The 23,931-nt window shown below is 49.7% G+C and overlaps 1 protein-coding gene across 3 annotated transcripts in view; it reads left to right on the top strand.

Moving 5' to 3' along the window:
* Nucleotides 1-6,164: 6,164 nt before the first annotated feature.
* ARHGAP5 (Rho GTPase activating protein 5) overlaps nt 6,165-23,931 on the top strand; it is a 568,297-nt gene continuing 550,530 nt past the window's right edge. For 2 of the 3 annotated variants that reach the window (XM_086936953.1, XM_086936955.1), the window contains exon 1: nt 6,165-6,443. The gene's annotated coding sequence lies outside the window, so the exon portion shown is untranslated. The remainder of the gene's footprint in view (nt 6,444-23,931) is intronic. The other variant, XM_086936954.1, reaches the window with a different exon arrangement.

Below are 23,931 nucleotides of genomic sequence, written 5' to 3'. Positions count from 1 at the left end.
GCTACTGGTATTGTAAATGACCATTTTTTAATTTATGTGTTGGTTTTGAAAATAGCGAAATCAATAGCTTTGTCATTTACAATGCCAATCGTTTTAACTTTCGCAAACGTGACACCTATAGCATTTGTAATGCAATATGTGTTGTATTTACATGACTTAGATGTATTGATATTACAAATAACAATGGCTTTTAATTTGTTTTAATAATTAATACTTAAATAAAACTTATTGTAATTATAATGGCAATAGCTTAAACTTTTGTAAATAACTTTTGTGAAGATTATGTTCAGTGTATTTTATTGTGATGAAAATCCAAAAACAGAAGTGAAATATTAATATCTTTTTGTGACATTTGTAATAAAGCTTGAAACATTGAGAGAACATATTTTAACCAGTTGTTGTTGAATTGTTGCACAGAGTTATGCTGTGGTGTTCAGTGGTGCTGAGTGATGCTGTGGTGTTGAGTGGTGCTGTGGTGTTGAGTGGTGCAGAGTAATGCTGTGGCGTTGAGTGGTTCTGTGGCGTTGAGTTGTGCTGTGGCGTTCAGTGGTGCTGTAGCGTTGAGGGGTACTGTGGCGTTCAGTGGTGTTGAATGATGCTGTGGCGCTGAGTGATGCTGTGGCGTTGAGTGATGCTGTGGCATTGAGTGATGCTGTGGCGTTGAGTGGTGCTGTGATGTTGAGTGCATAACGCTACATGCCAGCAATGGCACGAGATTACGCCAGGGTAAACAACATTTCTCCTGGGTCTCATTTACATGTATTTTGGCCAGAATGTTTGGATTATTATGGTGTAGGGAAAAAACGCACAATTGCGCCAATTTTCTAAGGCATGCAGGGAGAGGAAGGGAGCAGTTGATGAAGTATCACAACAGCCGCACAGAGCTTTGTAATTCCCACGTTTCTGCACAATTGATGCGCTGCAGGATTTAATTGACAGCCGCCGCCTAAAGGTTATGTGTCCTTTCAAATGTCACAGCAAATATATTTATGGATTTTATAAATTATGTGGCAGCGGGAGCGGAGTCAGGCCGCCCAAACTCTATTGCGAGGCGGCTCTGAAGCTCTGGCCCGTCTAGTGCGCGAACATGTATTACTGGTAAGTGCCATTCCGACTGGGGGGCCTCTGCACGGGACTGCGTCACCTAACAAGGCAGTCTTAAAGAGCAAGGCGCGAGAAAGACAACTCTGCCACACTGATTGGCTGGAAAAACCACGTACAATGATGCGTTAGCTTATGACGCAGCATTTGAGGCTGGTCTGTCACTTTTGAGAAGGGGCCAAGAAACGTAGGGTTGGTCGCCATCAGAAATTGGGTAAACAAGATAAAAACATTAAGGAATACATCCTAATTACCCGCAGTCCAGATTAATTAAAAAATTTGCACTCATAACTTGTTGTTATAATGTAGGTCATGCAGATTGGTAGAGCGCACTATAAGAAGCCCGGAGGTTTCTGGCACTAGCACTTTCTAGGTGTGGGGGGGGTGGGAGAAGAGGATAAGCGGATAAACACTAAAAGAAAAGGGTGAAAAGTATCAGGCAGAGGAAAGGCAGCGCTGGGAGGGGGGCTGGGCAACCATGCCAGCATTCCGATTCACGAGCAGATGGTCCTGTTTAAGACCTGCGAAGCGCATGAAGTGGCTGGTGGCAAATGGAATCAGAGCGGTCGCTTTGATGTTCTTGTCTTGCTTTGTGGGAGGGGTAGGGGGAGAGGATTCATTGGAAGTGTAAACCAGCATAAGTGTGAATGGTGTGCGATGTGCACACGCTCGGACACATGCACTGTAGGCAATCCGCCCTTTGGGAGCATTTTCTGAAGCCCCTACATAAGTCTCGATTCGCGCTAGTGCATGGGCTAGCGGAGACGAGACCTAAAAACTCAAAAAAAAGAGTTGTGATGTAGGCAGCATTGACCACATCATTGTGCTTTACTTTTAAACTTTCAGAAATGCTGCACAGCAGGTGGCTAAATATAATATTGATAAAACCAATAGATCTCGCATCAGTGAGGTAGATTGGCTTTGTCAATGCTTATTTTTTCTGGCTGGAGGGGAAGGGCAAACAAGAAAGCTGGACGCAGAAGCAAAAAACAGGAGATGGGGTGAGGTGGGGGCAGCAAGAACACAGAGGGCGGGGCTGGGGGGGGGTGGAAGGCAAACAACAGCGGGCCAAGCAACAACAGGGAAGGAACAAACAAACAAAAAGGAAGTGAAGCCATCATGAGCTGACCAAAGACAAGCAAGGAAATGAGAGTTATGATGAAGTCAATCAAAGATAAGCAATGGGTGGGCACTAAGGCCCCATGAAACTAGCAAAGTGTCTCGCATGCAACAGTGCATACGCTGTCTCAGTCGAGACCTATAAACTTCACTTCCTCATCCATCACAGCGTTAACTGCAGTGTCTGATAACATAATAACCGCACTTTGTTAGTCATCACACATGACAGAAAATACCCCCACATAGGCCCAAACAAAAGGCAACATGCTTCCAAAGCCAGAGTGTAGCATGCTATCCATGTGGAAACATGCTTTTGTGTCCTACAGAGTGGAAGTAAGCGCTATACCAATAATAAAATACAATGCAACACGTAGCCACTGACTGACTGAACCACCCAATGAGTCTCTTGGCAGTGACATGGTGCAGCATAGTCAGGGTTCATTCACAGTGCCCACACTCAGGGGCAGAAATTCCCCCCCTGATATGGACAATCATGGAATTACCGATTAGGTTCCTACCTAAGCTCGCTTCTTCCACAGTGGAGACAATCACTTTGGTAGAGTACATCACCATTTTCACTGCTGGTATGGTGGAGGATTTACTTTTGTCACATTGGCAAACCAAAATTCTCCAAGCAAAACTATAAATCAACTTCACAGCCTCATCAGTTCAGTTCACCAAGCACTGGCAATGTCAACAGGTCTTGCCTTAGGAAGCATGATATGGTTTTATTTTTTCGAAAGCAGGCATAACAGAAAACAAATGTTTGAAAGTAAAGAAATAAGTCAAAATTCTGTCTCTGATATATAGCTGGTGTATGCTTGCAAAGAAAAATAAGTACAAAGTGCACTCTTTTAATGGCGGTGGGCACACATAATCAGGCTTAATGCAGCCACCCTCAGTTCAACATATTCAGTGAAGTAGGCTGAACCACTGCCCCATGCTGTGGTGGGCAGAGGCAAAATGTGAGTAACACCTGAACTGCCCAATGGATGAAGACAGCTGACCTAAAGCCCCCGTATGTTTTTATACATGGCTGTATGCGAACTTGACCCGAAGGGATCATCAGAGAGCTTTACAGAGTAAGCACAACAGTAATAACATTATATATATATATATATATATATATATATATATATATATATATATATATATATATATATATATATATTTAAATCCAAATTGCCCTCTCGAGCAAGGACGCACACCCTTGCAGATAAAACCATCAGGTTTATTTCCATCGAAAAACTCACTTCCACCAACCCTCGGAACCACAGCCTCTATCTTCCAAACAGATCTTAAATCTCTTCTCTTCATAAGACACTTCCAGGCTTAATTCAACTCTCTATCATGCTCCCCAAGACTGCTGGCATAACGCTGTAAATATGTCTCCTATACCTGTATTAGCCTTTTCTTGCACCTCTTATTTAATCTTTACCTGTTTAATTAGCCTGATTATATTTGCAGTCCTGTCAAGTATCACGCAACAGGTGTGACACTCACGCATTTCAGTGCGGTGTTGCACATCCCCGCACTAAAAATGCATTGTCACGCATTTTGCCGCTCGCGTCACCGGAGGTGTCTGTACAAGGCTCCTGCTGCTCCGAGCCCCATCCGAGAGCGCCTGCAGCCCAGCAGCTGCTCTAGTTCATTATAATGATGTATGTTTTAATCGCTGCTCTCGGCTCGTGGGCTGAGTGAGAGCGCAGCTACAAGTAACATTAAACAATCCTGGTGCTGGCTCCAGGCTGGTGCTGTAATTGCCTGCACCCCGCTCCCCCCGCAGTTTGATAGACACACAGTGTTAGCAATGAATTGGGGGGGGGGGGCGGGGCCGCCCTCTCAGCACGATGCTGTAATGTAACTGGCTGACACATGTGACGCTTACTAGCAGTGACCACGTCTGGAGGAAGTACTGTAAGCATACTGTGGAAGAACAGAGGGCCACTCAAATCGAGTGGGAGTCCTCGCTGTGGGTCGCTGCAATGTCTTTGTGTGCAGGCTGAGGTGAGCGCCGGCCACAATAAATAAAACCGTGTTGGCGGCCTGAGAGACCCGGCGGGGACTCACTCAGTCAGTGACCCCATGACTTGGAGTCAGAGTGGAGCACATTTAGTACAAGTAGAATGTATGTTGGCAGACGTGAATCCCGGACTTCTTCCACCCAGGTGCCTGACCTGCCTTTCTCTGCAGTTGGTGATGGTTGTCCATATCACACTCACCCAAAGGTGCCCACCCCTGATTCTACGCCAACAGCATGTAGGGCTGGCCTTTGCAAAAGAACATTAAAATAAAATATAAATAAGCCCTGCAATGCATTTACCTAACCAGGACATAGCAACGCTGCTGCACAATGCTTTGGACAAGTTGCTCCCACTAAGACCATCCTCCCCCGGGGGCTCATGGCAAACTCTGAACGCCCTCCATGGCAGCAGTTCTCACAACAGCGTTTTAACCCCCTGCTCGTATCCCAGGTCAATGGCAGCGCAGCTCCTTCGTCTGTCACGGTCAATTAAATAATGCTGATCCAGTGAGCAGACCCGACGATCCACCGGCTGCTGAGTGAACCACACTGATGGTGCTGGTCGACGCTGGAGTGGTTTCTCAGCAGCCCAGAGAACACACCAACATTGCACTTCACTTCTGCACAGGACTGCGCTGAGCCCCAGAAGCATGCCCGACTACTGTGTTTTCCGCGGGAGTCATTGCGACCTTGAGGCGGCCTGTTACTGAATTGCTCGCCAACCTCGCAAAGTAAGTGAGTTCCTAGTAATATTTCTCTGCTCAATAACATTCTCTTTTAAACTAATAGCGTGGTCATTATGATCGTCTTCAGCGGCCTGCTGCCATGTTTCAAGCAGGAATGTGCCAGGCAGTGATGTGTGATACTGATCCATGCAGCCATGCGTGAAGATGTAAAGAGATTTGTCAGAGCCTTGGTATAGGTTTGTTAAAAACTTCACATCTTGACAAGAACTACAAATATTTCCACTTTCTTATTTCTGTTAGAAAGTTATGACTTTTACGACAAATTAAACTGCACATTTACTCATTTACCATTGGTCTGTCAAAAAAAGCAATGCGGGAAAGAGGTTGGGCCTGATGTACGTTTGCATGATGTGTGAACTGAAGTAAGTGTGCCTGATGTTAGTAACTTGCTGTGGCTGCTAACATCTGCTTCATTCCTAGCTGCCTGCCGTGCCCCTATGTCCCTCTGTTTCCCTCGTCTTATTTGCTTGATTTTTGCTCATAACAAAGTGTCACTCATAGTCGTTAAAATGTCACTCATAATTTCACTGAGATTATGAAAATGTCACACATTGCAATCTGAAACCTTAACAGCTATGGAACTATGAATTGTTTGTGTGTAATCTTCCTTATGTACTTGGTTCTATTGTAAAGCGCTCTGACACCTTTTGGTAAACTCCTTGCTACATAAAACTGCATTACAGAAATTAATAAATATGTTTTCCTATGCCAATGCTTGTTGGTAGTAGGCGTCGACTGCACTGTAATTGTCAGTGTGACACGAGGCCGGCGCACCACTGCGCATGCGCGTCCGCTCCGCGCATGCCCATTGAGAAGGCCAGTCCTGACCTGGCCGCAGCAAGGTCACGCGACCACAACACCGGCCCCACGCGCGCCTCCTTCCAACGCGCACGGCAGTTTCGAAGATCCTAGCAGGCGTGAAAGGAACGTTCGCCAGAGACTGGCCGTTAGTTCCACGAATCTGGCCGTCGTTTCAAACTGAAGCCCTCTGTCCGTTATTACACCTTAACTGACGTGCAAACTACGGCGTCAAGGAAGGCAGAGCTTGGAGGCAGCCAGGTGATCCCGGCCAATCAGAGAGGTAATAAAATAAATGGTGTCAAAATACCACACCTAAGATTGGTTGGCTGGTCTCTGCTTTACGGTATTGGATGGAGAGCTCCTCACGGCTGGCCATTGGCTTTGGTATTTCTTCGCCTTGACTTTCCCCGCTGATTGGCGGAGGAGCCCTGCCAGAGGTGGATTGGCTACAGAGACTTGTTGAGTTGCGCCCCGCTTGGCACGGCGTGTAGCTGCTGCACGCCCCGCCCCGCGGTGGGCGGGCTTCGCTGACGTCATCGCTGGTAGCAGCCGCCGTGTCCGGGAGGGGGCCTGCCCGTCGGTGTGAGTGCGCCGGCGCCCGGGCCTGAGGAGCCGGAAGACCCCGGACACCCGCGCGCACGGGAGCGGAGCTGGTGAGTGGAGGCGCTTCCGGGACTCGGCCCCGAGGCCAAAGGCGCTTCACCCCCCAGGGGCCGGTACCACAGTTCATAGGGCCCCCCCGTGATTAGGCTCCGCCCCGTGCCCCCCACAACCCGCGCCTGCTCCTCCCAGCGCTGAAGCTCCGCTCCGTGGCCCCTTGTGGGTACAGGCCGCTCCCTCCGGGGGCTCCAGGGCGCGGGGGACTCACCTGGCAGGAAGGTGGGCAAAGGGGGCGGGGCCAAACGGCAGTTGGGCGTGTGGACTCGCACGTGGCCACGCCCCCCATAGATTCGCGGGGGCGGGTCTTGTCTGTCAAGACTCCTCCCACTCTGCTGCCAAAGGTGTACTTGATCTACAGACTCGCGGGGGCGGGTCTTGTCAGTCAAGGCTCCTCCCACTCTTTTGGGTCCTCCTACTTGTCTGCCAAAAGGTTGTTTACTTTCTCTACAGATTCACGGGGCGGGTCTTGTCTGTCCAGGCTCCTCCCACTCTTTTGGCTCCTCCTACTTTCTGCCAAAGAGTGTTTAGTTTTTCTACAGATTCGTGGGGGCGGGTCTTGTCTGTCCAGGCTCCTCCCACTCTGCTGTGAAAAGCAGTTATCTTTGCTGTCTTTATAAATCCGCAGGGGCGGGTCTGGTCTCTTCAGGCTCCTCCCACTCTGCTGTGAAAGGCTTTTTTTCTCTGTCACCATAGATCAATGGGGCGGGTCTTGTCAGTTCAGGCTCCTCCCACTCTGCTGTGAAAACCTAATATGTTTGCTGTCTTTATAAATCCGCTGGGGCGGGTCTTGTCTCTTTAGGCTCCTCCCACTCTGCTGTGAAAGGTTTTTTTTTTCTCTGTCACCATAGATCAGTGGGGTGGGTCTTGTCTGTCCAGGCTCCTCCCACTCTGCTGTGAAAAGCGGTTATCTTTGCTGTCTTTATAAATCCGCTGGGGCGGGTCTTGTCTGTTCAGGCTCCTCCCACTCTGCTGTGAAATGCTAATATGTTTACTGTCTTTATAAATTTTCAGGGTCGGGTCTTGTCTCTTCAGGCTCCTCCCACTCTGCTGTGAAAAGCTAATGTTTGCTGTCTTTATAAATACGCAGGGGCGGGTCTTGTCTGTTCAGGCTCCTCCACTCTGCTTTGAAAAGCTAATATGTTTGCTGTCTTTATAAATCCGTTGGGGCGGGTCTTGTCTGTTCAGGCTCCTCCCACTCTGCTGTGAAAACCTAATATGTTTGCTGTCTTTATAAATCCGCTGGGGCGGGTCTTGTCTCTTTAGGCTCCTCCCACTCTGCTGTGAAAGGTTTTTTTTTTCTCTGTCACCATAGATCAGTGGGGTGGGTCTTGTCTGTCCAGGCTCCTCCCACTCTGCTGTGAAAAGCGGTTATCTTTGCTGTCTTTATAAATCCGCTGGGGCGGGTCTTGTCTGTTCAGGCTCCTCCTACTCTGCTGTGAAATACTAATATCTTTACTGTCTTTATAAATTTTCAGGGTCGGGTCTTGTCTCTTTAGGCTCCTCCCACTCTGCTGTGAAAGGTTTTTTTTTTCTCTGTCACCATAGATCAGTGGGGTGGGTCTTGTCTGTCCAGGCTCCTCCCACTCTGCTGTGAAAAGCGGTTATCTTTGCTGTCTTTATAAATCCGCTGGGGCGGGTCTTGTCTGTTCAGGCTCCTCCCACTCTGCTGTGAAAAGCTAATGTTTGCTGTCTTTATAAATACGCAGGGGCGGGTCTTGTCTGTTCAGGCTCCTCCCACTCTGCTTTGAAAAGCTAATATGTTTGCTGTCTTTATAAATCCGTTGGGGCGGGTCTTGTCTGTTCAGGCTCCTCCCACTCTGCTGTGAAATGCTAATATGTTTACTGTCTTTATAAATTTGCAGGGGCGGGTCTTGTCTCTTCAGGCTCCTCCCACTCTGCTCTGGAAAGCTAATGTTTGCTGTCTTTATAAATCCACAGGGGCGGGTCTTGTCTGTTCAGGCTCCTCCCACTCTGCGGGGAATGCTTTTTTTTTTCTCTGTCCCCGTAGATCAGTGGGGCGGGTATTGTCTGTCCAAGCTCCTCCCACTCTGCTGTGAAAAGCTAATATGTTTGCTGTCTTTATAAATCCGCTGTGGCGGGTCTTGTCTGTTCAGGCTCCTTCTTCTCTGATGTGAATGGCTTTTTTTTCTCTGTCACCATAGGTCAGTGGGGGCGAGTCTGGTCTATCTGGCCTCCTTCCACTCTGCTGCCTCCCCCCAATCTGCTGTGAAAGGTTGTTTCCTTAGCTGTCTCTACAGATCCGTGTGGGCGAGGCTTGTCTATCCAGGTTCCTCCTACTATTTTGGCACCTCCCACTGTGTGATGAAATGCGGTCTACAAATCTGTGGGGGTGGGGCTTATTTGTCTGTGTTCCACCCACTCTGCTGTTAAATGGGACTGGCTCCTTGGTTCTGCTCTGCACTGCTCTGTGAGGGCGGGGCTTGGCTGTCCAGTCTCCTCCCACTGTGTGAAAGTAGCTCCTTCTGCTGTGTCCCCAGAAATCATAGCAAAACCATTTGCATATGTCTGGGTTCAAACTGGAATGGCATGGTGAGCAAAAAAGCAATGTATTTAGGCTCAGATCTCTGTACTGGGGTGAATGTATGGCATTGTTCTGCATTCTGTCCATCAACTGTTTTTGCATTTGTCACCCAGAGTTAGACGGGTATGCCCAGACGTGGGTCCCGTGATCACCATGCCACTGGAAACAAGCTATCCTGTCTGAAGAGGGGTGAAAGCCCGAAACCGGTCCTTGGATGCTTGTTTCCAGTCCAAGGAGAACCTGGCTTGGCAGTTCGGCTGGCCCGGTTTTTGGCTATCAGCCGTCTTCAGCCAGGATAGCTTGACTCCAGTGGTGTGGAGAGCATGGGACTCACGTCTGAGCATACCCATCCCACTCGGGGTGACAAATGCAAAAACAACAGTTGATGGGCAGAATGCAGAACAATGTCCGAGATCTGGGACTAAATCCGTCGTTTTTTTGCACTCCACACCACCCCAGTTCAGACATGGCCATATGCAAATCAGCCTTAACCCTGTGCCTCATGGGAACAGTCCAGCCCGAACTGCCACGCCATGTCTTTCCTTGACCGGAATCAAGCATCCTAGGATCGGTTTCTGGCTATCAGCCGTCTTCAGCCAGGATAGCTTGACTCCAGTGGTGTGGAGAGCATGGGACTCACGTCTGAGCATACCCATCCCACTCGGGGTGACAAATGCAAAAACAACAGTTGATGTACAGAATGCAGAACAATGTCATACATTCACCCCAGTACAGAGATCTGGGCCTAAATCCATCGTTTTTTTGCACTCCACACCACCCCAGTTCAGACATGGCCATATGCAAATCAACCTTGTCCCTGTGCCTCAAGGTTGAGTGGCCCCTGGCTCTGACCCTACATCTCTGCAGGGGTAGGTGTTACCTGTCCAGACTCAACTCCTGTACTGTCCACCCTGTTATAAATGGGTGGCCTCCGTCCCCTTCACTGGTCTCTGGTTCTACCAGATAGTTGTATGTGCCTGGGCTACCCTTCCACTCGTTATAGAACATATTCACTATTGCCTACTTTTTTGGTTTATTTATATATGTGTGAGATAACTAAATGAAATATTGATACATATAGCTTTTGATTTCAGTGAGGTCTCTACACAATGCTAACTATAATTAAAGTTTGCACTGTGGCAGCTAGGAGAATTTTGTTGTTGTTTATTGTGTTACATTTGAGGTATTATTGCAATTTTATACATTCTAATAGATTTAAGTCAAGTCAAGTCAAAATATATGTTTATTATGACCGTGGTCTTTAAACAATGCAATTAGAATATCACAGAATGGAGTATGACTTATTATTTTTAAAACTTTATCCATATACGAGGTTCGAACACACCATTATCAAAAATACAAAAAGACAGTAAAATTTACAGTTATCTTAAAACTTAATTTGTCTAATAAAACCTATTCCTATTCTTCTTACTCCGTACAATTACAATCTGCTAAAAACTCATACAGTACTACATGTTATTCTGTATCTCTCAGTGCAGTCAGAGACACCTTTAAAAATTTCCCGAGGGCAATTGCGATATCAATGAAGGGGATTTCTGTTAAGAGACTGGCTGCCTGTGATCTTGTTTTTACATCGTATTTTATGAAGACAGGACGCAACAAAAGTTTCCTAAGGTCTAGGAGTGTAAAGCAGTCTAACAAGATATGCAGCGGGTCTCCCTTTGTCCCCAAGTAACACTTGCAGTGACCTTCCTTATCTAACATTTTTGCATTCAGGTCTCTGCTTATTAACCATGGGTTGATCCCAATTCTAATTCTGAGGATTTCTTGCCTGTATCCTCGATTGGGTAACCTGTCGAGGTAGGGGAACCAATTATCAAGTGACCACGCATTTAGCATGTGTACCACTGATTTTTTCTTTCTTAAATAGCCTCTATCACGCATTTTCGAGACTTCTTTTCCTCTTTGCTTCAATTCACCTTTGGTACTAGTGATTTGCAATGAGCTCAGGTCCCAGTCGAGCTCCAGAGTGTTACAGATTCCCTTCACTTTATCCCTACTGGACTTCGCCCATTTTAGCTCGCTTTTCTGGATTTCTTTGCGACACCAGTATGCCACTTTTTTTGTTTCAGGGTCTTCTAATCTCTTCCAGAATCTGATCACTGCCATCTGGGTTAATATCGCCCAGGACTTTGTGCCTATTTCCGTTCTGATGGCTTGAATCATGGCAGATTTAGGAAGTGATAGGAGCCTTTTTATGCAATTTCCCTCTATGACGTCCCAGGATCCCTTACCGCTCAAATAAAGGATCTCTGCGCCATAAAGAACTTGGGGGGGGATCATTGCCTCAAAAGCTCTGAGCATTGGCCGGTGTGACATCTCGCCATATTCCCTATTGAACCTTTTAAGTCCGCAAATGGAGGAGAGAGCCTTTGCTTTTTGCGTTTCTAAATGGGTGTTCCAATTTAGTGTCCTATCAAACCAAATACCCAAGCAACGGTATTCATTTACTGTCTCTAATTTAAGGTCACCTATGTACCAGCTAAATCTACTTTGCTTTTTCCCGAAACATAGGGTTTTTGTTTTATCCAAGTTGATAGTCAGGAATTTTTCAGCACAGTAGGTATTAAAAGCATTGAGCTTCCTTTGGAGGCCTCTCTCAGTCTGATCTACTATCACCAGATCATCCGCATATAATAGGCATGGGATTTTGTTTCCATCCATTTTTGGACTGGCACTGCCCTCCACCTCTAAATAGGCCGGGAGATCTGACAAGTAGATTGAAAAAAGCTGAGGGGCCAGCACGCAGCCCTGTCTTAACCCATTAGCTATGGGTATTTTGGGAGTTAGGGAGCCCCTCGTATCTTTAATTACTTGCCCCCAATTTTCCCTGTGTAGTTCTTTTATTATGGTCAAGAGATCTGTCGGGATATTTAGTCTCTTTAGTGTCTCCCATAGGCAGGCCCGATCTACAGAATCAAAGGCTGCTTTGAAGTCGACGAAACAGCAGCATAGTTTGCCGTTCTGTTCCGTCGACTTCCTCGCCAACGCCCATAGAGCAAACCCGTGATCTATTGTCGAGTGGCCTGCTCTGAATCCACCCTGTTCTGTGGGGATTATTTGGCACTCTTCTACCCATGTATTCAGTTGTTTTAAAACGATTTTAGAGAACACTTTTTCTCCAATATCTAGGAGGTTAATCAGCCGATAGTTTCTTGGCTCCTCTTTACTCCCTTTCTTATGTATCGGCCTGATTATGGCCCCCTTCCAGGTTGGAGGCATTGCGCCATCTTTTAACACTACCTGAAACATATTGGCCAGGAAACTTGCCCACCATGTAACCTCGGTCTTCAGAATTATTGCAGGCAGATTGTCTGGGCCTGCTGCCCGGGTTAGCTTGAGTTCTTTTATTGTGAGCTCTACTTGTTCTACGTTGAATTTGGCAAGGCGATCTTCAGAAATATCTTGCCATGGTTTAGTCTCCATCTCCTGACTAGGAGTCCTTGCCCCGTACAATTCCCTTATGTATGTATTCCATGCTGCCTCACTCACCACACAGTTTAATTCGCCCTCTGAAGTGCCAGATGCTGTCTTTACTAGTTGCCAGAATTTCCTTAGATTTTTATTCTCTATGGCTTCCAAAAGTTCTAACCAGCATTTTTCTTTATGTAACCTTTTAGTAGAGAGTACCATTTGCTTGAATTCTTTTTTCAGTTTTACCAGGTGATCATGTCTCTCTTGTGAAAAGGTCTTTTTTTGTTTCCTCTGTGTTGCTCTTATCTCCCTTTTCTTGTTTTGACATACTACTGAGAAGCCTTTACCATAATTTCTTTGTTTTACCCTATTGGGATCTTCTCTTTTTAGTTTTATCTTGAGGCATTGAACCAGTTCTTCTAATTTTAAGATGAACCATTCCAGTTTTTTATTTTAAAAATTGGCAGGTGCCATTTTTATTTGCGTGGCCTTCACTTTTTCCAGATATTCCTCAGTTAGACGTGTCGTCACTCGTTTGGGGTACTCAACCGCCTGGTTTATCACTGTTTCTCTCTGTTGTTTCCTACCCCCCATTATTACTATATGGAGGAGTTTGTGATCGCTCATCACATTTTGAATTAACTTGAAGGATCTTATCTGGTGAAAATTCCAGGCCTGCAGGAATATATAGTCAATTGGGCATTTCTGCTGCCCTTGAATAAACGTTTTTCCTGCTGGTGTATCTGATTCTATTCTTCCGTTAACACAGTGAAAACCCCTGCCTCCTAAGATATGTATTAATTCCTGGTCTTGTTTCGAGGTTTCCCCTACTGGGAACCTTGCCGGGTTTATACCGTATGCCTCTAGCTGTTCCATATTATAAAGGTCTGCTTTTCTTGGATTTAGTTTATGATTGAAGTCCCCCAATATCACTATTGTGTCTGCGGAGTATTTTTCTAAAATACTGTCTACATCCTCCTTAAAAAACCTCCTTTCCCTTTCATACTCCTCCCCATTTTCCCACTGCATGTATACATTTAATAAAATCATCATTTTGTTTTTTAGCTCCACCGTCAAGAGTTCAATTCTGCTTGATTGTACCCATTTACATTTTGTGTTCAACAGTTTTATTTCCCTCATTACTCTTGTTGATACCAAGGTCATGAGGCCCCCAGAGGGCCTCCCACGATTTTTCTTTATGGCCGGCTGATGTAACTGGGCATAACCATCAAAGGTTGGGGTATCGTCGCATAACCAGGTCTCTTGCAAGCAGGCAATGTCTACTTTGTTTATGGATTCCTTTATGTGTTCCCATTTTTGTTCATTGCCTAGCCCATTTACGTTCCAAGACAAGAGACCTAGGTCTTGCGGACCCCCTTTATCCTATTCGACGTCACTCAGCTCTCCTTCCTCATCTGTAGCCACTGTATTCCTTTCGATGCTTTCCTCCGCGTGGGTGCTGTTAAACGACCAGTTCCCCCATGAGGAATCATTACCTGTGTTTTCAATTATAATGTTCAGAGAGTTTCAATCACTTTTTGTTTCTTTATATAGGATTACTTGTCTCTTCTGCAGCCCGGCATGTTGTTTTAGGAAATTATTATCTTTCACAGTTTTTATATCTCTCTCTGGGATAATCTTTAATCCTTGATGCGTTATCTCTTTTGTGGCATTCAGGATTGCTCTTTTTACCAGGTCTGAGTATAATGTGATTTTTGTTATTTCCTTTCCTTGCTTGTTTTCTACAAATCCAACGTGCTGCAGGTCTTTAGTGCCGATCCCCCTCAGACTAGCACATTTTGCGAATGCCGACAGGACATGTGCCCTATTCGGGGGGTTAATGTTTCTTCCAGACTTTCCTTTCCTCCCTGCTGGTAACAGGTCCAGGAATACCCATTTGTTGTCATCTCTCTCGTATGAGTTCATGTTTAATTCGTTCTGCTGATGGCTGGTGCGTGTTCTTCCTTCTCTCCGGCTTTTGGTTCTTATAATGGGTTCTTCATGTGTCTGTGGTCTTATACACCTTTGTTCTGTGGCCGGATCATCCAATAGCCTTACGCTTTGTCTCGTCATACGGGTGGAGGGGGGAATCTCTGTTGCCTCCCTATGTGATTGTTTTTTCTTTGGTACTCTCACCAATTTAGGGGGCATAGGAGTTTTTGCCGCCACCTGTACAGGTCTTTGTGTTATAAATATTGGGGCTAAGGCATTTAATCCTGGGGCCACCCTCCCTTTCCTTGATTCCTTCTCTTTTCTTGTTCCGGCATGGTTTGTTTTCCTGGTTTTTTCCTTCCTGTTCCTAGTTCCGAGTGTAACATACCCTCCACGCCTTTTTATCAGCATGGGTCTTCTTGATATGTACACGTTGTTCACGGGTTCTACTACCTCCTTTGCTGCTTGTTCTGCAGATTTGGGCATCCTTTCGAGAAAAACCAAGCTTTCTTCTTCCGTTACTGTCCTGTCACTTTCCTTGTTTGGTAGGACTGTGTCTGTTGGCATTACCCTACTTGGCAATTGGCACTTTATTTCTCCAAGTTCTTCTTCTATTTTCTTTAAGTGTTGTTTCTGTGCCTTCATTACTCCGTTGTTTGATAGGGTTACTTCCAGGATTCCTTGGAGCGCTCTCTGCATTAACAAGATTAACTCCATCAGGGAGGATGATGGGGTATCCGAGAGCACCGAGTCCTGTGTGATATTTCTGCTTTGGTTTGCTGGATAGCTTGTCCTTAGGCACTCTTGCCGTGTTGGGGACTTTTGTCGTAGTTGCTGTTGTAGAAGTTGGTCCGGGGCTCCTCCCCAGATGATACTCTGGTTCTGGTCATCGTTTCCCCTCTGACCTTCCGTCCCTACTGACATCAAAGAGAACATTTTTGGTGAAGATGATAGGCGAGGGGCCGAGATTTGTTGATTTTGACTCTGTAGTGTCAGATTTAAGGGACTATGGATCACACCGCCTTCCTCGTTATCAGGGTTGGCTTCTTCCTGGGAAACTCCTTGGTTTGACCGACTCTGGTTTTCATCTGGCAAGCCTTTTTCCCCGATTTCTCCGCCAATTACCGCTATTTCTTCATCTAAGACAGACGCTATTGCTGGATTTAAAGTTCTATAGTGTTTACCTACGAATTCCTTTATAGATTTTAGCGCTGCTGTGTTCTCTTTCTGTTTGATGGTTGTTTGATTACCACCTTTTTTTCCCTTCTGGGCAGTCTTCGTCGCTCTTTTGACTTTCTTTTTCTTTCGTGCCCCTTTGTTATTTTCCATAGAAGACGCAAGACTTTCCTGGCTTTCATTGAGGGATTTTGAGCCTTCCAAAGATTTACTCCTTCCATGTTCCTCCGGTAATTTTTGGCCTCTTTTGGGTGCCATTTCTAAGCAGTAACTGATATACTTAGGTGGTACACTTTAATATTATTTTTACTTTTTAAAAAAATAAAAGTTATTCACTTACCTCTGTTCTGCCTCAGTTGCCTTCCGCCTGCTGCCTTGTTGCCTTGCCCCACTTATATTTCTGCCGAGAATACTCCTCTAAGGGTAATTTCAGATGTTGTTTATCCTTCCTTTTGATGGCTGGAGCATAGATTCCACTCCCTTTATTGCCTGCTTCCGGCTCCTAGGCTTCGCAAAGGGCTGCCTTTTGGGCACAGCTGGTTCAGCTTGTTTTCCGCGTTTTCCGCGTTTTACCAGGGAGGGGCTGCTTGGGTGCGCTCGGTCCGCAGAGGTCTCTTACAGAGATTGCCTTCTTAGTGGCGCCAGGCACTCGGCGAGTCTCCCTGCTCGCAGCGGCTCCCACACGGCTCCTGCACCCGCTCCCCACGTCACACTCAGCTCCTCCCCGCCGGCCTCGCAGCAATCCTCGGCTGGGGAGGATGTCTGTTGCCGGTCTGTTGCCGGCTATCCCGATGGTCCGCCTGTGGCAAGGGTCCGTTGCCCACGGGCTAAACTGTTTCTCCAGCGCCGATTCCTCGCGCTCCTTGCTCCGCACCACCACACAGTGCTCCGGCGATTCGGCGGTCGGCGATCCGTTACCTCTGTGCTCTCTGCGCTTAGTCTGGCAGGGCGTGGTTAGGCACGGCACGGCGCAACTGGTCAGAACAGAGAAGTCTGATTTAAGTAGCATTGTTACATTTGATTGTTTGCAGCATAGTTCCACCTCTCTATTTAGGGTTCAGGGGTCCTCTCCAATTGGTCTACATGTCTGGTCTGTGGGGGTTGGGTTATGCTTGGACTTAGCAGCTAATGCCTGAGCTATCGTTCGGCTATGAATATACTTCTACTAGGTTTCTCATCGCTCTAAGCTCGGCGCTGCACCTTGCTCCGCAGGGGGGAGGCCAGTCTTATTCACCCTCTTCCATGCCTAGTCTCCACAGTTAGCACAGTTTTTGGATCAGCCTTAGTAGCTCAAGTGCTCGTCCCCAGCACAACTGAAGATGAGACTTGGCTGTACCCCCACCTTCTTTTATCATTGGGTATCGTTTCAACCCCCTCTCCATCCACAGCTTGAAAATGGGACTTTGCTTCCGCTTGAACTTAGGACAGGGGCTTGTCTTGCCAAGGGCTCCTTACCTACCATAACTCAAGGTTAGGTCTTTGCTGTTTATTAGTCTTCCTAAAGAGCAGGACAGAGGTATTCAGGCATTGATTACCTGACTGTTGTAACAACTCATTGGCTATGAATAAGCATTATATCTCTTTTTATGTCTGAACTTTGAGACAGCTTTAGCTGTCTTGCCAGACTATTGTTCTTAACGTAAAAATCAGATATAATATGCATTCATGGTGGTAGTTTTGGTCAGTGGTCTTTGTCGATTGGTCTCTTAAAATGTCACATTACTATTGGCGGCCATCACTCTTGAGTGTTCAAAAACTTCAAAACCACAACTGCGGACTGTTAGTACTCCACCTCACTCCTTGTCTCAGCACATCAAGGTCCCGTGCACTGCAATTCCTGTACCTGCCATTGTTTGGTATCACTATCCAACTGCAGATTAATAATATCAAAGAGTGGAAAGGTTTACTGAGAGAGATGTTCTACTCTAAATAATTTTTCAGGCAGTATTTATAAATCTTCATTTTTATTTCTTAATTTTCGTTTTTTGTATACTTCACAAGAAATTCATAAGTGTACATCAGTCTAGCCAGCCAGCAGTGCTACTAGAATCTCCTGTTATCAGAGAGATTAGTTTGTGCAACTTCAGAAAATAATAACCTTAGACTCATGGAAAGAATATACTACTTTTCACCCAGTCACTCGTTGTTAGACGGACCGGGAGGGTCGGCCGAGGACAAGGGGAGAGGTCTCCGGGGAGAGCCGTCTCCAGCGATCGTACAGACAAGTAACTTCCCCCCCACAGAGGTACACCACACAAGGATAAGGTTCAACGTTACTTTATAAGCAATTCTTCAAGTACGGTGAAATGGTACAAGGAGGTCTGGACTCAGGGGTCCCCTCTATGCTAGTCTCTTGGTTGGGAAAAGGGTAGCGGGACAGTCTCGTTACCAATCTGGTAGATGAAATAGCTCACAATCCTCGAGCTCGGCGTTCTAGATGATCGGGCCGCGGCGGAGCCAGCAGGTCCCGGGATGGTTGAAGGTAGCGACGGTCCGCGGCGGAGCCAGCAGGTCCCGATGAAGGTGGTGGTTACAAACGGTCCGCGGCCACGCCAGCAGGTCCCGACGACGATGAAGGTTTCAGAAGGTTGCGGCAGCGCCAGCAGGCAGGTCGATAGTTCGCAAGGCAGGGCTACGGCAGCGCCAGTAGTCCGTCAAGGATGAGTTCTTCACTGCGTCTCTCGACTCCAGGATACAACTGCCTTCCTGCTCTGGAGCTGCCCCAGTTATAGGTCTGGCGCCCTTTGATGTCCGGACCCTCGCACTTGGAGGTCGGGAGGTTCAGGATGAGGGAGTCCAGACACCCAGCAGGGGGGTGGAGCCAGCGCCTCGGGAAGCTGGGGTGATCGGCACCTGGCGGGGGAGAGCCATCGACACCTCTTTCTCCCATTGACCTGCCAAGTAGTCCGCCCACCTCCTGGGTGGATGGTGGTGCCGGGATGTCGGGGCCTGGCCAGGCCCAGGGTTAGGGTCGATCGGAGGCCACGCGGCCTCGTGGTGCTGTGTCCAAGATGGCGCCCAGGCCGGGCGAGAGAGGGCCGGTAGGGAATCGGGCCCATGATGGGGAGATGTCCAGGGGCAGGGGTCCCATATGAGAGGGGAAACGGATGGTTGTTGCGTGTAACACCTGAAGAGCCAGGTTCGGGCCTGGTCGTGCGGGGAGGGAGCAAGCCGTTCATGTGGCCTGTCCAACATGCGTCCCCCCCAGCTGAAGGCGGGGAGAGTCACCCATCCTCTTGGGGACTCTCTTCGTCGAGGCGGAAAAAGCGGGACAGGCCATCTGCGTTGGCGTGGTCTTGCCCGGGTCGATGTTCCACAGTGAAGTCCATCCCCTGCAGGGAGATGGACCAACGCAAGAGTTTCGGGTTTTCCCCCCGCATCTGCATTAGCCACTGCAGGGGCCGATGATCGGTCTGTACCCGGAAGTGGGTGCCGAAGAGATAAGGCCGGAGCTTTTTGAGGGCCCACACCACGGCGAAGGCCTCCCTTTCGATGGTGCTCCAGCGGTGTTCTCGGGCCAGGAGCCGTCTGCTGATGAAAGCCACCGGCTGGTCAAGTCCTTCGGGGTTCAGCTGGGAAAGGACTGCCCCAATGCCATGGTCGGAGGCGTCCGTTTGGACGATACATTCTTGACTGTAGTCGGGGGCCTGGAGCACAGGGGCGGAGCACATGGCGGCCTTCAGCTTCTCGAAGGCCGCTTGACAGTCGGGGGTCCAGTTGACCTCCTTTGGTTGGTTTTTGGATGTGAGTTCCGTGAGGGGCCCCACAATGCTGCCATAGTCCCTCACGAACCGCCGGTAGTAGCCTGTGAGTCCCAAGAAGGCGCAGACCTCGGTCTGGGTGATGGGGGGCTGCCAAGCCTGGATGGCAGCGATCTTGAGTTGCAGAGGGGCCACCAGACCGCTTCCCACCTGGTGCCCGAGATAGGTCACGGACCCCTGGCCAATTTGGCATTTGCTGGCCTTGATCGTGAGGCCAGCTCGTTGGAGGGCCTGTAGCACCTCTCGGAGGTGGTCGGACCAGTGGCGGCTGTACACAGCGATATCGTCCAGGTAGGCGGCGCTGAATTCTTCGAGTCCCGCCAGGACCTGTTTTACTAGCCGCTGAAATGTTGCTGGGGCATTCTTCATGCCGAATGGCATGACCTTGAAGTGGTAGTGGCCATCAGGGGTGGAGAAGGCAGATCGTTCTTGGGCCCGGGGTGTGAGACCGATCTGCCAGTAGCCCGCTGTCAGGTCGAAGATGCTGAGGTAGCGGGCAGCTCCCATGCGGTCGATTAGTTCATCTGCTCGGGGAATGGGGTGTGCGTCTGTTCTGGTGACCGCATTCAGGCCCCGGTAGTCGACGCAGAACCGGAGCTCAGGCGTGGTGCCGGGGGCGGCTGCTTTGGGGACCAGTACCACTGGGCTGGCCCAGGGGCTGTCTGAGGGCTCGATGACCCCGAGCGTGAGCATCTTGGCCACCTCCTCTTGGATGCAGGCCCGTACCCGATCTGGTACGCGGTAGGCCCGATGGCGGACACTCTCCAGTGTCCACGTCGTGTAAGCACCAGGGGGTGACCCCTGGGGTGAGGGAGAACAGGGTGGCGAACTGCAGCAGGAGGTCTCGGCAGCCTTGGCGCTGTTCCGGGGTGAGGGCCTCCGAGAGTCGGACCCCGTCCACGGAGCCGTCTTTCTCCCGAGTCCGTAGGATGTCAGGAAGTGGTTCGGAGTCCTCCTCGGCTCCGCTGTCTGTTGCCATCAGGAGGCTGAGCTCTGAGCGCACAAAGTGGGGTTTCAGTCTATTGGCGTGGAGGACCCGGAGAGGGTTCCGTGAAGATTCCATATCGATGAGATAGGTGACAGGGCTCTTGCGCTCGACCACTTTGAAGGGCCCCGTCCATTTGTCTTGCAGGGCGCATGGTTCGGTGGGAGACATTACCCACACTTGTTGGCCGGGTTCAAATTCGATGGAGGAGGCATTTTGATCGTACCACCGTTTCATGTCTTCCTGACTGGCCTCTAAGTTTGCTTTTGCCATCTCTCGGAACCGTCTGGTCTGGTTGCGGAGGGTTAGGAGGTACTTGAAAACATCTGGAGGGTTCTTTAGAGGGGGCATTTCCCAGCCTTCTTTGACTAGGCTGAGCGGCCCGCGCACAGGGTGTCCATACAAGAGTTCGAACGGGCTGAAGCCGAGGGACTTCTGGGGGACTTCTCGGTAGGCAAAGAGGAGGCACGGCAGTAGCACATCCCACTGGCGACTGAGGGGCTCTTCCAACCCCCCAATCATCCCTTTGAGCGTGCGGTTGAACCGCTCAACCAGTCCGTTCCCTTGAGGGTGATAGGGGGTCGTGAATCTGTAGGTGACCCCACACTGTTGCCAGAGGGACTTCATGTATTTTGAAATAAAGTTTGTGCCCCGGTCGCTGACGACTTCTCGGGGGAAGCCCACCCGGGAGAAGATCCCCATCAAGGCCCGGCCGACTACCGGGGCTGTCACAGTTCGTAGGGGAACAGCCTCGGGGTAGCGAGTGGCGTGGTCCACCAGTACCAGGATGAACCGATGCCCTTGTGCTGTACGGGGGTCCAGGGGCCCCACAATGTCTATCCCCACCCTCCCGAACGGGGTGGTGACCACCGGGAAAGGTTGCCGAGGTGCTTTAAGCTTGCGGCCGCTCTTCCCGCTGGCCTGGCACGTGGGGCAGGACCGGCAGTGCTGGAGTACGTCGTTCCTCATTTTGGGCCAGAAAAAGTGGGTCACCAGGCGACTGTAGGTTTTGTCCTGACCCAGGTGGCCAGCCAGGGGGACATCGTGGGCCAGGTTTAGCAAGAAGTCTCTAAAGCGTAGGGGCACCACTAGCACTCGACTAGCCCCTAACTCTGCGATTCTCTGTTCGCTGTACAACAGGTCATTGTCCCAATAGACCCAATGGGTTCCGGAGGTATCCCCTGCACTTTGGGCGAGGGCTTGTTGGCGGAGTCCCTCGAGGGAGGGACAGGTCTTCTGCTCGTGGCGAAACTGTTCCTGGGTGGGCCCCCCCTCCTGACGCCACTGAGCCAGGCCGGGAAGGTCCTGAGGCTGAACGAGCCCCTCGGGAGTTTGCTCTGGGGGGACGGCACGGTCGGTGTCTTCTACTGGCGCGACCGGGGGAGGAGGTGCCGGCCATTCATGTTCTTCGGGTCGGGGGGTGGCACGGGCAGCCATGGACCGGGTGGTTACGCACGCCCAGTCCGGGATGCCCAACATCCCCAGGTGCTCTCTCCTCTCTACGGCGGCCCACGGGGAGCTCTCCAGATCATTTCCCAGGAGACAGTCTACGGGGGCATCATCTCGGACCGTCACTTTCAACATGCCGGAGACTCCTCCCCACTCGAAGGGGACGCAGGCCATCCGACATAGACTCTCCGAATTGTCGGCTGAACGGACAGGGCAGAGAACGTTCGGCAGGATCTGTTCTGGGGTCACCAGATGACAGCGGACGGCCGTTACACTGACCCCGGTGTCACGTAGGGCTTCGGCCCGGCGTCCATTAATGTTCACCCACTGACTGTACTTCCGGGTGTTGGCGGGTAGGGGGACCCGCGGGACCATGTCTTTTCCCCCTAGGCACGCTAGAACCATGGCGGCGGGTTCCCATTCTTGGTGTTCTTGCTCACATTCCTCGTGTTCTTCTGAGATTTGTTCTTCCCCCAGGGCGGCGGCAGCCATCTGGCGGGGCCTCGGGGTCTGGCTCTGTGGACAATTCGGGTCGTTTGCGTAGTGGCCGACTCGCTGGCATCGGTGACATGTGACATTGGCTCTGTATCCCGGCCGCGCCGGGGTGTTGCCCCGGTTGGCCGGAGGTGGGGTGCTGGTAGCGGGAGCGGCCGGGGCGTTGTCTCTTCCTCGTCCCTGGCCCCCTCCTCCTCCTCGGGGACGGTGCTGACCGTGGTTGTTCCGGATCTGTTCATGTGACCCATTTCGGCCCACTCGGGTAATTTCCCACCGGTCAGCCTCGGCGGCGAGCTGCCGCGGATCAGTCAATTTACTGTCGAGGAGGTGCTGCCTGAGCTCGACGAAGCAGTTGTTTGATAGATGCTCCCATACCATGAGATTGAATAGTTGCTCGTAGGTCGTTACGTTGCTTCCCTTGATCCAACCCTCGAAGGCTCGGCTGAAATAGTTCACGTATTCCACCCAAGTTGTACCCGGGATCCGGGTGCAGTCTCGGAACCTCTGGCGGTACATTTCGGGTGTGAGCCCATAGCGGGTGAGGAGGGTAGCTTTCATGTGGTCATAGGAGGTCATCAGATGGTCGGGAAGCTGCAGCAGGGCATCGCGGCCCTCATTGACTAACCTCCCCCATAGACCGGCTCCCCAGTCGCTGCGATCGATCCGGTGGGAGGTCATAGCGATCTCATAGGCCTTGAACCACTGCTGTATGTCGTCATCTCGGAAATATTCTCGAACGACATCCTTGGGGATGTGTACCTTCTTTTCTGTTGCCCCAGGGTGCGCGGTTGCTCGGGCACCCCTAATTCTTTGTTCTGCTTGCGTAAGTCTATCTCAGCTAGTTTGCGCTCGTGTTCATACGCCAGTCTCTTCTCTTCGAGCTCTCTTTGTCTCTGTTTCTCTTCCTGTTCTTCTCGGAGCCGCAGGTGTTCCAGGTTCAGTTTTTGTTCGGCTAATTTGAGTTCGCCATCCATTTTGAGCCGGGCCATTTCTAGCTCGTGTAGTCGGTTTCTTTCTCGTTCTTGGATCTCATCTTGCGAGAGACCCGTTCTTTGCTCCTCGGGAGCCGTGGTGTTTTTCTCTGCTGCTGCGACATATTGGTCCGGGGGTCTGACGGCCCCGGTTTCTGCCCATGACTCAATGGCGTGCTTGAAATCGTCTTTAGTACTCAGACCGGTGGTAGCGATACCTAGTTCAATGCAGAATTGTTTCAACTCACGATGGCTGTATTCTTCCAATTTCTCCATCTGGAATTTCTCGGTGGATCCGCTTTCTTTGGTTGGCATTGTGGTTTTGTCGTGGGGTGAGCTACTCTCTGTACGATTACGCGTCGATTCGAATCGCGCCGCTGGCCACCAATGTTAGACGGACCGGGAGGGTCAGCCGAGGACAAGGGGAGAGGTCTCCGGGGAGAGCCGTCTCCAGCGATCGTACAGACAAGTAACTTCCCCCCCACAGAGGTACACCACACAAGGATAAGGTTCAACGTTACTTTATAAGCAATTCTTCAAGTACGGTGAAATGGTACAAGGAGGTCTGGACTCAGGGGTCCCCTCTATGCTAGTCTCTTGGTTGGGAAAAGGGTAGCGGGACAGTCTCGTTACCAATCTGGTAGATGAAATAGCTCACAATCCTCGAGCTCGGCGTTCTAGATGATCGGGCCGCGGCGGAGCCAGCAGGTCCCGGGATGGTTGAAGGTAGCGACG

This window comes from Lissotriton vulgaris, chromosome 9 (assembly GCF_964263255.1).
Source record: "Lissotriton vulgaris chromosome 9, aLisVul1.2, whole genome shotgun sequence".
NCBI lineage: Eukaryota > Metazoa > Chordata > Amphibia > Caudata > Salamandridae > Lissotriton > Lissotriton vulgaris.
Note: the sequence above shows the minus strand (reverse complement) of the source record. Positions and strands in the feature narration are given on the sequence as shown.